The sequence below is a fragment of the Castor canadensis genome, chromosome 2 (assembly GCF_047511655.1).
Source record: "Castor canadensis chromosome 2, mCasCan1.hap1v2, whole genome shotgun sequence".
NCBI classification, from domain to species: Eukaryota; Metazoa; Chordata; class Mammalia; order Rodentia; family Castoridae; genus Castor; species Castor canadensis.
In genome coordinates this window covers 22865840-22877912 of record NC_133387.1, presented here as the reverse complement: position 1 = coordinate 22877912, position 12073 = coordinate 22865840, and the positions used below count along the sequence as shown (strand labels likewise).

Here is a 12073-nt window from a genome sequence, read left to right as displayed (position 1 = left end):
TCATTGTTGACTCTTCCTTTCTTCCTCTTGCCAGCCCCCAGCAACCACCATTCCACACTGATCCTATGTATTCATGGAATCACGCAATATGTACTTCATGGAATCACGCAATATGTACTTTTCTGTGACTGGCTTATTTCACCTAGCATAACATCTTCAAGGTTCAGCCATATTGTATGTGGCCGTCACATCTTGCACAATTTCCTTCTTTTTAAAGGTTGGATAGTATCACATTGTATGTTTATGGCATGATTTCTTTATCCATTCAACCACAGACATTTCGGTTGTTTGTACATCTTGGCTACTATGACTAATGCCACAATGAACATGGGAGCACTCATACCTCTTTAAGATTCTGATTTCAAATCTTTTAGAGAAGTACTCAGAAGTACAATTCTTGGATCGTTTGATAGTTCTATTCCTAAGTTTTTGAGGAAACGCCATACTGTTTTCCATAGTGGCTGCACCATTTTGCATTCCCACCAACATCATACATGGTTCCAAGTGTTTTACATCCTCACTAGCACTTGGTGTGTGTGTGTTTATGTTGACACTAGCCATCCTGACAGGTGTGAAGTGATAATACATTTTGGTCTTGATTTGCATTTCCCTGATGACTAGTGGCTTTGAGCATTTTTCTCATATTTGTTGTCCATTTGTGTGTTTTCTTTTTTTGTTTTTTGGTGGTACTGGGGTTTGAACTTAAGGGCTTGTGCTTGCTAGGCAGGTGTTCTACATTTGAGCCACACCTCTAAGGCCATTTGCTTGGAAAAATGTCCATACAAGCCTTTAGCCCATTTTTTAATCATGTGAGTAGTACTTTTGCTGTTAAGCTGTAGGAGTTCTTAATGTATTTTGGAGATTAATCCCTTATCAGACATGTAGTGCCATCTTCCTACATTTTCACCATTTTCTCCCATTCCCTAGGTTGCTTCCCACCATGTCAACTGTCACATTTCTATATCCTAACAATGACCTATCTGAAAAGGAAAATTGAAAAACAATCCAACTTACAAATACTTCAATAATAATAAAATACTTAGGGTATTTAGGGTAAAAAACTTAACTAAGGAAAGATTTGTATAGTGAAAGGTATAAAACATTGATGGAAGAAATTAAGGCACGAATGAATGGAAAGACCTCCTGTGCTCATGGATTGAACTGGAAGACATTATTATTAAAATGTCCATACCACATAAAGCAATCTACAGATTTGATGTAATTCTTAACAACATCCAATGGCATATTTTTACAAAAATAGAAGATAGCAACTGTTTAATTTATATGAAACTACAAAAGATCCTGAAGAGCCAAATTGATCTTGAGAAAGAAGAACAAAGCTAGAGGCATTACACTTTCTGCTTTCAAAGTATATCACAAAGCTATAGTAATCAAAGCAATATGGTACTGGAGTAAAGACAGACATGTATACCAAGGGAAGAGAATATAGTGTTCAGAAATAAATCTGAAATAAATAAATGAAAGAGAATATAGTGCTCATATATTCTGTGAACGATTTTTCAACAAGGGTGCCAAGAATATACAACGGGGAAAGGAGATTTGTGGAAGAGAAAACTGGGTATCTGTTCATGAAAGAATGTAATTGGTCTTTATCCTACCCCATGCACAAAAAAACAACTGAATATATGGATTAAAGATTTAAATGTAATTCCTGAACTTACATTCAGGTCTTAGAATCTATAGAACTCTTAGGATAAAACATGGGGAAACTTCACGACATTGCTCTTGGTTAGTGATCTTGGATATGACATAGGAGACAAAACCAAAAAGAAGCAAATGGGGCTACATGGAATTAAAAAATCTGCAGAGCAGAGGAAGCAGCATTGGGTTTTGAATGACGCTCTTCTGTGAAACCTCCCAATGACTCTATCTATGAACTGAGGGGCAGGTAGTTGGGGCCAAGGCACTCAATCTCACTTTCAATTTCTATCTTTATACAAGGAAAACTTAAAATGTGAAATGTGTTTAAGTTCCTTGGAAATGGGCAACAGGAAAGAACTCTATTGTGTAGAATCTAAAATTGTCATTTTTATAAGTCAACAGTGGTCAAATATCACTGATTTCATATGGTTTGCTCTAATAATACATTCAAATCTCATTAATTCAGAGTAATTTGGGAACAGTTGGTCTGATTTAGTGAAAGTTTGGATTATGGGGTCATTTTAAAGACTGCAACTTTATTACATCCAAGTGCCAACATTAGCAGAAAATATGTCAACAAAGCAAGTCTTTCTACAGGCCTACAAGGGAATGATTTTGTGAATGAAAACAAATTATAATTAACCTACAGTATGCTCAGTAAAAGGTGCTTCAACCTAAGGTGTAAGTACTTCAAAATGCTTGAGTAGTGTATTCTTTTAGTAGCTTTAAATAATTTCCTTCTGTTGTGATCAGTTTCCTTAACAAATCCTTCAAAGGGGCCAGATGTGTGGTTCAAGTTTACTTGTCGGAATTATTTCTTATTCCAAAATAGTGGATTCTAAATTAATGATGCTTGACTGCTGTATCCCTAACCTCAAGGTTGGACATTAGGTTAATGAAAATCGATGGAGACCAGCCCTCTTAAGTGTCAGTGGGGAAGGCAGAATATGTTTAACAAAAAGTATGTGGCTTGAAAAATGGCAATGAAATCCCCTTGTATTATTAATATATGCTAATTTGAAAATAAAATAAAAAAAGAAAAAGAAGATTGATTTGCTTGCAGTGTTCATATATGGCTTACAAGGCAGTTTCAAAGGCCAGGCATTCCCAGCAATAGTAGCAAACATTGGATAAGTGGACAGCATTCCACAGAACTGCTTCAAGAAGCAGCCCTAATGCAATGTACAAATCCCATGTGTTTATAGTCTTAAAATGCTTACATGTGCTCATAGTCCTAGAAAAAATATAGATGGTCTTTAACCTAGAATGGTTGGTTTATGCTTTTTTTACTTTACAATTGTGCAAAAGTAATACACATTGCATGGAAATTGTACTTTGAATTTTGAATTCTTGTCTTAGGCTAGTGCCATGTGGTATTGTTCTCTCTTGCAATACTGGACAATGGTGGCAGAGCAGCAGTTTCCTGTTGGCCACATTACCCAAAAGGGAAGCAAACCAGGACTTTACAGGGTGATGTTCCATAAGTTAGGTGGATTAAATGCATTTATGCTTTTCGATAGTTTTAACTTGCAATAGGTTTATCATAAGTCATGGGACATCTGTATTTATTCCTATAAGACATTTTTAAAGGTTTCTCCTTAAAATAGTATTTTTTCCATTACATTTAAGTTTATTAACAAGTGATTTGATCAATTTTCTGCTTACTTAAAACTCAAGGAAGTGTATAGGTGGGAGAGAAGATGAAGGAAAACATCGAGAACTGGTGACCAACAGACACACAGGTTGAACTAGAATTAGATATTAACTCTCAGATGTGCATATGTGGTGTGTAGCAAAGTCTGTCCCCACAGGGTTCCTTCCCAGGCCCATACATCCTTGCCATTAAAGATGGAGGACCTAGAAAAAACTGCTTTTCTTGCAGGAGACCGGGTGCCTAATCCCACCATACTGCTCCCTTTTCTGGTGTTCCTCTGTTATTAGGACTTAATGGCCAGATGAGTCTGGTTAGACTCACTTTTCAGTGCCATCTCCATTAAAAATGGATATGAAATAAAAAATGGATCCAGGCAAAATATGGGTGATTACTTAATATCAAAGAAACAACCAAACAACAGACTAATGACAGAACTATTTTGTATCTTTATTGCACTTACATGATTCTATGCATTTGTCAAAATGTATAAACCTTTACATCAAAAAGTGATTGGGCTGTATGTAAATTGAAAATAACTAAATAAACAGGACTAGATTGAAGCCTTCTCTTGTACTCTTCCCCCTAGGCAGTAGATAGGTCTTTTGGGCTCCTCTCAGAGATCTCCATTGACTGGTGTTCACTGCCCACCACTTGCTGATGCATCCCAGCCCACAGGAAAGGACATTGGGTTCTACCTTGTCCATCTTGCTTGTTCCATGAAGACAAGGTTGCCAGCCTAGCACAGAGCCCCATGTATGACCAGAGCTTCCTAGATGTTGCTTGCATTGAGCCTTAATCTTGCACACTGCTATTCTAAGTCCAAACTTCCTGATTTTGTCCTTGATGGAGATTATTCATTTCTGAGCACCCACTGTGCTGGGGTTGATGTTAGGAATCACAATATAGAAATAAGACAGTCTCCGCACAGTGCATGCTGCTCTAGTGGGAGAGGCAGGCGAGCAAACAAGTAATTAGAGCACGATGTAATTAGCGCTAATAGGGGCGTGTGCAAAGATCTCCAGGGCACTGAGGAACAGTGACTGCCTCAGTTTGCTTGTAACCCTCAGCTGTGGCAAGACAGTGAATGTCACTGTCACATCTGCCAAATGAGACTTTGTCCAAAGAGACTGATGCTTTGTCAGGCCACTGTGTCATCACACCCAGACACGCGGCCTCAAAGACCTCCTACTCCCCATCCTGGGGTGGAAAATGTTAGTCCTGTTCCCTGCTCTTCCTTGAACCACGACTGGCAGCCAGAGTGCCATCTGACTCGTGCCCGCAGAGGGTTAGTTAGTGGTGTGGGTGAATTTCTGCAGCTCCTTAGGATCCTCCCTGGTACCGTTTCCTCACAGCCAGCAGCAGTCTAGGCTGCCTAACCATCACCATGGCAACGGGTCTCTCTTTTCATCTTCTATAAGTGCATGGTGCTGCTTTGCTGGAGTGTAGGCCCTTGACCAGCACCCCAGCCCAGCCACAGGCTCCATGTCTGCCTCCCTGATGCTTTGCCCAGGTATCAACAGTGTCCTAGAAGCATGTGGAGTTCTAATTGTCTCGGCCTGAACCCCAAGCCAGCTATGGAATTTCAAGAGCTGCAGACAACTGCTCAGAGTGAAGGTGGGTGATGAGGTCCTGAATGCCCAGGTTGTCAGCTGCCAAGGACAAGGGGACCACACAGGAGAGATGATCTGGGAGCAGGTTCTGAACAAAGTAGTTGACTGTGGGATAATCAGGATGACAAAGAGACTCAAGAGAGGTGTGAACAAAACAACTAAGGATACGTGGATTGGAGAGGAGGAGTATCACAGAGAATAAGTTTACTGACTGAATATTATAGAGAAGAGGGAGCAGATTTGGTCTGCAGGGCTCTGTTTTAGCACTTGGACCTATGATTGAAAGAGAAGAGGTTACAGTAATTTCTTCCCCTCCCACATGCTTCTTTCAGCCTCCTATCCACCGAGCCTTTCAGAGGGGGAAGGAGTTGCCATCAGAGCAGATGGATAATCAGGGATTCTAGTGTTCCACCCACATCTGAAGAGACAGGGGACTTTAAGGGGAGTTTCCAAAGTTTCCAAAGACTTCCAGGGAGTTAATGGATCAGGTCTTGGGACCAACCACCAGTCCAGCATTGTCTGCTTGTTCGTGTTTTAGCTTAGGGCTGGTTCTCTGGTCCTTCCACTTGTAGTGGAAGATGACGTTAGCAGTGCCATGCAACATGCAGCATAGCAGAAGTGGTACTTACCCAAAGTAAGCATAGTTTCCAGAAATTAACAAAAAAAGTCTGCCTGTCAGTTGTTCTGACAAGGCACTAAAATAAAGTTGTTAGTGATAGGTGACATGAATACATGGGTTCTGTAAAAGTGGTTTGTGCAAATGAATCTGTGTGGAGTGTAAGCTGAATAATAATGTCTTAGAAATCTTAAGTGGCCTTGCTTAAAATTCTTCGTGGGAGTGTTTAGACGGGAGGATTGGCCATTGGGTCTGCTTGGTGTTGTATCCGAGCTGTAAGCTCATCAGGCCTAATGTTCCCGGGAAATTGAACATCAAATGTCAACTAAGATATCTCTTCTCTAATTTGCTATTCAGGCCCCTAGGGAATAATACATCCAACATGACCACCCCTCTAACATCCTCTCCATATGCTATTCAAAGTCCCTTCCTCTGCCTTACAATCACCATGTCTTCTTTAATTAAATTCAATGGCAGCAAGCTCTGGAAACAACCCAAGTACCCTACAACTGATGAATGGATCAAGAAATTGTGGTATATATACACAATGGAGTATTACAGCCACAAGGAACAATGACATGTGGTTTGAAGGTAAGTGGATGCAATTGGAGGACATCATGTTAAGTGACATTAGCAAGGATCAGAAACACAAAAGACACATGTTTTCTCTCATATATGGAAGACAGATCCAAAGATAAACATATACACAAAAACAAGCATGATCATATACAAACTTAGATATAGAACTTGTTTTGTAACAGTGGAACTTCTTGCTCTGTGGAACTCGGGGGAAGAGGGAAAGGAAAAGAGAATGACATAGCAACAGTAAATTGCATATCATAAGGTGTGAAGGTAGAGGATATAAGGATGTGTATTGAAAGCTATTGGAAAATGGGGTGGGAGGTAAAGGGTAAGGGAGAGTATTCGAAGGGGTTGAACAGCCCAAAGAAAAGCACACCCACAGTGGGCATACATTGAGACTCCCCTTTGAACGTCAACTTAAATATTAATAATGAAAACCAGGACTGTAAAATAGGCACAGTGTATGCGGGGAGGGCGTTACTAGTGGGAAGGGGGATGAAGGAAGGAGATGAAGGTGACAGTATATGGTTGATGGACTTCATATACCTATATGAAACAGAACTAAAAAAACCTCTTGCAATTGCTTTGGTGGGGTGGGGAGGGGGCTGAGGAGGAGAGACAATGGGGGAAATGTAAATAATGTACAATATAAGTTTAACTGGAATCGTCACTTTGAATGAATATATCCTAATAAAATTTTTATTAAAAAATAAATAAATTCAATGGCAACAATAACTGCAAATTTGAAACAATACCATGTATGTGGTGGAGTCTTCAATGTATCACAACTTTCCACGTGGAAAGTCTAAAGTTACCCCTAACCTTTGTCTCTAGGTGGCCCATGTTGATAACAAAACTTGATGTATCTTACTAATTCTCTCTAGAGGTTATGATGACCTTGTGGATTCTTCACCGATTGGTGGTGAAGTGGGAAGGAGAAGACAGCTTTTCTGTTGTCCTTAGGAGTTGTAACCTGCAGTCTATTCTGGTTCACCCGTGCTATGGGGAAGAAATAGTGGGTTGAGGGCTGAAGTAAGAGAAATCAATAATGGGAGTTTTCATCAGGCAAGCGACCATCCTGACCTTTGGAGAGGCCATAACCACAACTGAGCATCTCTGAGGCTGCTGTACCAATGCCCTCTTTAGAGTTAAGATTCCAGGTCACACCAGCCTATCCTGACATGGATCAGAACTAATCCACTAGGAAAAGAGCCAGAGATTCAGTGAGCAGAGCAAAGATGGATGCTACTGGGCTTTGCTACGTCAGCAGGACAGGCTCCCAAAGTCAGAGTGTCCTCTTTCCTCACAGCACACCCTCTGCCACCCAGTCCTTAATATGAATAAATGCTCCTTAATGGGAGCATGTGGGACTAATGATCCAAGTGGACTTCGGAGACAGCCTCTGTGGTGGTGTGATGATCAGGCAGAGCACACATGTAAGGTACCAGGAAGCTGGAACCCCTGACCTTGACATTGCTGTTGTGTTTCTCATGTGCTCTCGGACCACACAGAGTTACACAGAGTAACTGGGTAGATCCAGTTACTCTAACGAAAGCTCCTTCCTATGTGGAACGTAACCCCTCTTCTTTTATTTTCTTCTTGTATTGGTTCTAGCTCTTTAATCTGGAGCTCTACACGATCACTCTAATATGGGCCTCTCGACATTAAAGGCAGATGACTCACCTCTCCTGCATCTTCTCATGACATGCTTTTCAGACCCCTCACTCCCAGCCACTCTCTCCTGGGTGTACATCGTATGCTCTTTGCTGTGTTTGCCTGCACTGTAGTGACAGAGGTGAACTCAAAGCTCCTCTGACAGAGGTCTCCTGTCCTTAGCATGCAGGAGCCTGGAGTCCTGAGATGAGCACGTCCCTCTTTGAACATGTGCCACAAGAGAGATGTTCTGCCCTACAGCCTTTCTCATGAGAAGGAGGAGAGGACAGGAAGAGGAAGCTGTTCAGAGTACAGTGTGGGAGGAGAGCACTATGGGGGGTCAGACAGAACAGGAAGCCAGGACGTGGCTCTCGTGACCAAGAACGTCACATGATAGAGAATTCAATGACCTGAAACCCTCCCAAAATCAATGCAGGGCTCCAGAATGGCAGGTCACTCCATCTCCTCCTCAGTTCCTCTCTAGCTTGGATATTTAACATGGCAGGCACGACTACAATGACCTCACCATGTGGTGAGGCTGACTCACCCTGCATCTCTGAGCACGCTGAGCTCATCATGAGCCTAGCCTCACAATGTTGGCTGAAGGAGACTGAAGGCTTTTGCTGGTCATCATTGCCATAGCTCTTATATGGTTTTCCCAAAACGGTCTCAATCATTTAGAAAGCTGCAAACATGGTGCAAAGACCTTTCTTTTTCTTGAGCTGTTTCAGAGTATGTTGCTGATTCGATATCCACCACCCATGAACACTGTAGTTTGTGTATCCCACAGGCAAGGATGTGCTGCCACAGGGCTATAGACACTATCAAAGGCAGGAAGTGAACTAATTCCTTACCAGCATCAGACCCCATTCAAGTTTGGCCAGTTGGTCCAGTCATTTATGAAAAAAGGACCCAACCCAAGGTCGCATACTTCATTTGTGGAGTTAAGTCCCTGTAGTCTCCTCTGTTCTGGAACAGTTCCCCAGCCTTTTCTTAACTCCCAAGAGTCAATATTTTGAGGCTCACTGGCCAACTGTCATGATTAATGCCTCTCACTTGGGTTTGTCTGATGCTTCCTCACGATCAGATGCAGACAACACGTCTTTGGCAGAAGTTTCACAGAAAGCTCTCATTGCATCTTATCAGGTGGCCATGATTCTGATTTGTCCCAGAGCTGGTGAAGTTAACTTTGATCACTTGCTCATGGTGGGGTCTGCCAGATGTCTCATCAGGAAAGTAACTCTCTTCCCTTTTGTCAGAAATGTGTGTGGAGATCGTTTGAGATTAGGTTTGTTCACTTATCTATTTATATCAATATCAACCTATGGGTTCATATTTTCTTTGATACATTGTAGCCTATGATTATGATTATTTTGCCCAAATTGCATCAGTGGGAGTCCTCCTGCTGGATTCTGGGTCCTTTTCACGTTTCCTTACTTCTGGCACAATATGACATTCTGCCTCATCCAGCACTTTTCTGTTCTGGTCTGGACTCAGTTCATTCTCCAAGGAGTCCTGGCTCCATTCAGTGGAGAATGATATTCAGAAACCAAGTCTGGGGCAAGATGTGCTCATTGGAATAGGAGTGGCTCCCAGGCCCTCTTCGTAGACAGAGTGAAGAAATAAATGCACATGTATTTACATATAGTTGCATTCTATCTATCTTTCTATCCTACCATGAGTTCACATGGGTATCATAAATCTCAAAAATACCTAAGGACTCATTTTACTTTTCTTCCTTTTGATATATGTAATTCCTCTCTTTGATGATGGGACATTTGAATCTGGTTATCTTTGAACATATTTTATTTTTATTTTATTGTATTTTTGAGTAGTGGGAGCAGGACCTCATGCTTGCTAGGCAACTATGTTCCTACTTGAGCAACATGCTCAGTCTTTTTGCTTTTAGTTTGTTTTTCAGGTAGGGTCTTGAGCTGTTTTTCAAGTAGGATTTTTTTTTTCCCTCTGTGGCTGGTTCCTGACTGAGATCCTCCTATTTCTGCCTCCCAAGTAGCTGGGGTTATAGACATAGGCCGTTAACGTGTTTTCTTAATTGATCAATGTTCTTGTGTGAAGCCAGTCTTCTATCGCTACTAACCCCTCCGGGCATGGATGACCCCCTCATCTGAATTGGTCTCCATACTGGTGCCCAGCAGTTCTCCCATCCTGGTGAGAAGCACTCCTCTTCCCCATATCCCAAGCTGGCTGCCCTCAACATGAAGCTGCTTGCCCTGCTGGAGCTGCAACACTCCATGCTAGCTTCCCCACCTTGGCCACCCTGTCATGTAGAAACATCTCTCCTACCCTCATCTGAGCTGCTCTTGAAGGGAAGGTGATCCTTCTCCAACTTGGGCTCAAATATCTTTTGGGGGCCACTGAGACTGCACTGGCAAAAGTGCCTACTCTTCTTGGCTTTTCCTAATGGTTTGGGGACTGAGTAGTTCAGAAAGGGAGGGGACAGAGAGGAGGAAGCAGAAGCAGAAACACAGGTAGAGGGAGGGGAAGAGAAAGGGCAAGGAGGAAGAGGAGAAAAAAGAGGAGGAAGAAGAAAGATTGCTTTTTAGATTCTTAGCTACAGAAGCTCAATCCTTTCCCTGTTCCCATGAAGAGGAAGGGACTGTAGCCTGGCAAATGCTAGGATTTGCAAAGGCCCGGTTAACTGGGCAACCTGTACTTTGGCACATTAAGGTAAAGTGCAGTGGGAACCCAGGCCACCTTTGGGTAATATGTAGATTATCTCGTTCTGAAGTACATTAACAAAGTGCTAATTGTGCTTTCTCAATGCAATTGGGTGCCAGTTGCTGGAATAAGTCTGGCACCTGCTTGGACTTTAGACTTGCAGATTAACTCACATGGAAAGAGTAGCAAAACAGAGAATAATCTGTTCTCTAATAAGCCACTCGAACGCCAACTCATTTCTACAGTTGGTGTCAGAAAAGTGCAGCTCAGTGATTGGAACAGGAAGCATGGATCTGGTACGCAAAGTTCTCTGCTGTTTTTGCCAGACCTTGCTGAGCAACTCACCTCACTTGGCACCTACAGGCCTTAATTTACTCCCTTACAAGGGATAAGAGTAATTTTATTCAGTTTGGACAAACTGGGCTTAAAGAACCCATTTTCTTGTATTCATATGGACAGCTCTGATAAATATGACTGGAAGGTAGGAGGGCAGGACATAGGTGTTTGCATTTATGATGAGTTCTCAGGGGTGTGGTTCTCAAAGTGGTTCAGTGACCAGCAGTGTTGTCATCTTCTGGCATACTGAAGTGCAAATCCACAGGCCTCCCCAGATATACCTAATCAGAAATGGCGGGGCAGGGTGGTGGTGGTGGCTGGGGTGGCTTAACAAACCCTCCTCCAGGTGATTCTGATACATGATAAAGTTTGAGAAGCCCTGATTGCTTTAGGAAATGTGGCTCAATGTAGTCTAGAAGCATTTACTGAAGATGAAGTGACTTTAAAAAATGGTCCCTGAGACCAGTCTGGGCCCAGCAGCGTGTAGGCACTGTAGGTAGAATTATGAACAAGGCAGCCCTTGTAGGGCTTACTGTTTGCTGATTGACACATTAAACAAGCAAACATGTGGGCTGTGAAGGGGAAAAGACAGGTGTTCAGAGGGAGGGCCACAGAAGGTACCTACTTAGATAAGGAAGCTAGGGAAGGCTACTGTGAGGAAGTGACACTGTTGTCTCTGCCATCCTGCCCAGGAAGCCTGAGAAAGCTGACTGGAGGGAGGTTCAATGGAGGGACACCGGTGAACCTTCTCTCATCTGCTATGGCAGCCAGAGGAAGAGGAAAGATGGAAGTGCAAGTGCAGAAATTCACGTGTCGCTGAGCCTCTACCCTCACTTCTTGACGTTTGCTCAGAGTCAGTTTTAGAGGAAGGTGGTGGCTCCTGACAAGGGAAGTCTGTTTGTCATCTGGCCACGTGGAGATAGCATCATCATCATTTTCCAGGGGCCAGATACATACAATATTAAAAAAGAAATAAAGTGATATTCTGACAGCACTTAATGGGTAATTCAAGGTGCCTTATAATTCCTGTACATCGTGTCTGGCTTGTAGCAGGCAGTGAGCTCCCTGGCACAGAGGGCCACTCACTGGCTTCAGTTTGGGTTTATCCTTCCTTCTAGGTGACATTGGTAGGCAAGACCCTACTTGAATGGGTGGTCATGAGTCTTCATCAGGGGCTACATAGAGCTGGGTCTGGGGGTGGGGCTAAGGATGCAATAGCTTGGCTTTCTGAAGGTAAGTGGCTGACCCATAGCTCTGAATAATGTCGATGGACCTAAGGTC

The 12073-nt window shown here is 42.6% G+C and overlaps 1 long non-coding RNA gene across 1 annotated transcript; it reads left to right on the top strand.

Moving 5' to 3' along the window:
• The first annotated feature begins 4586 nt into the window (after positions 1 to 4586).
• LOC141417133 (uncharacterized) lies at positions 4587 to 11774 on the top strand. The gene is made up of 3 exons (XR_012441744.1): positions 4587 to 4930; positions 6020 to 6133; positions 11485 to 11774. It is a non-coding gene; the product is annotated as an uncharacterized lncRNA (long non-coding RNA).
• The last annotated feature ends 299 nt before the right edge of the window (positions 11775 to 12073 follow it).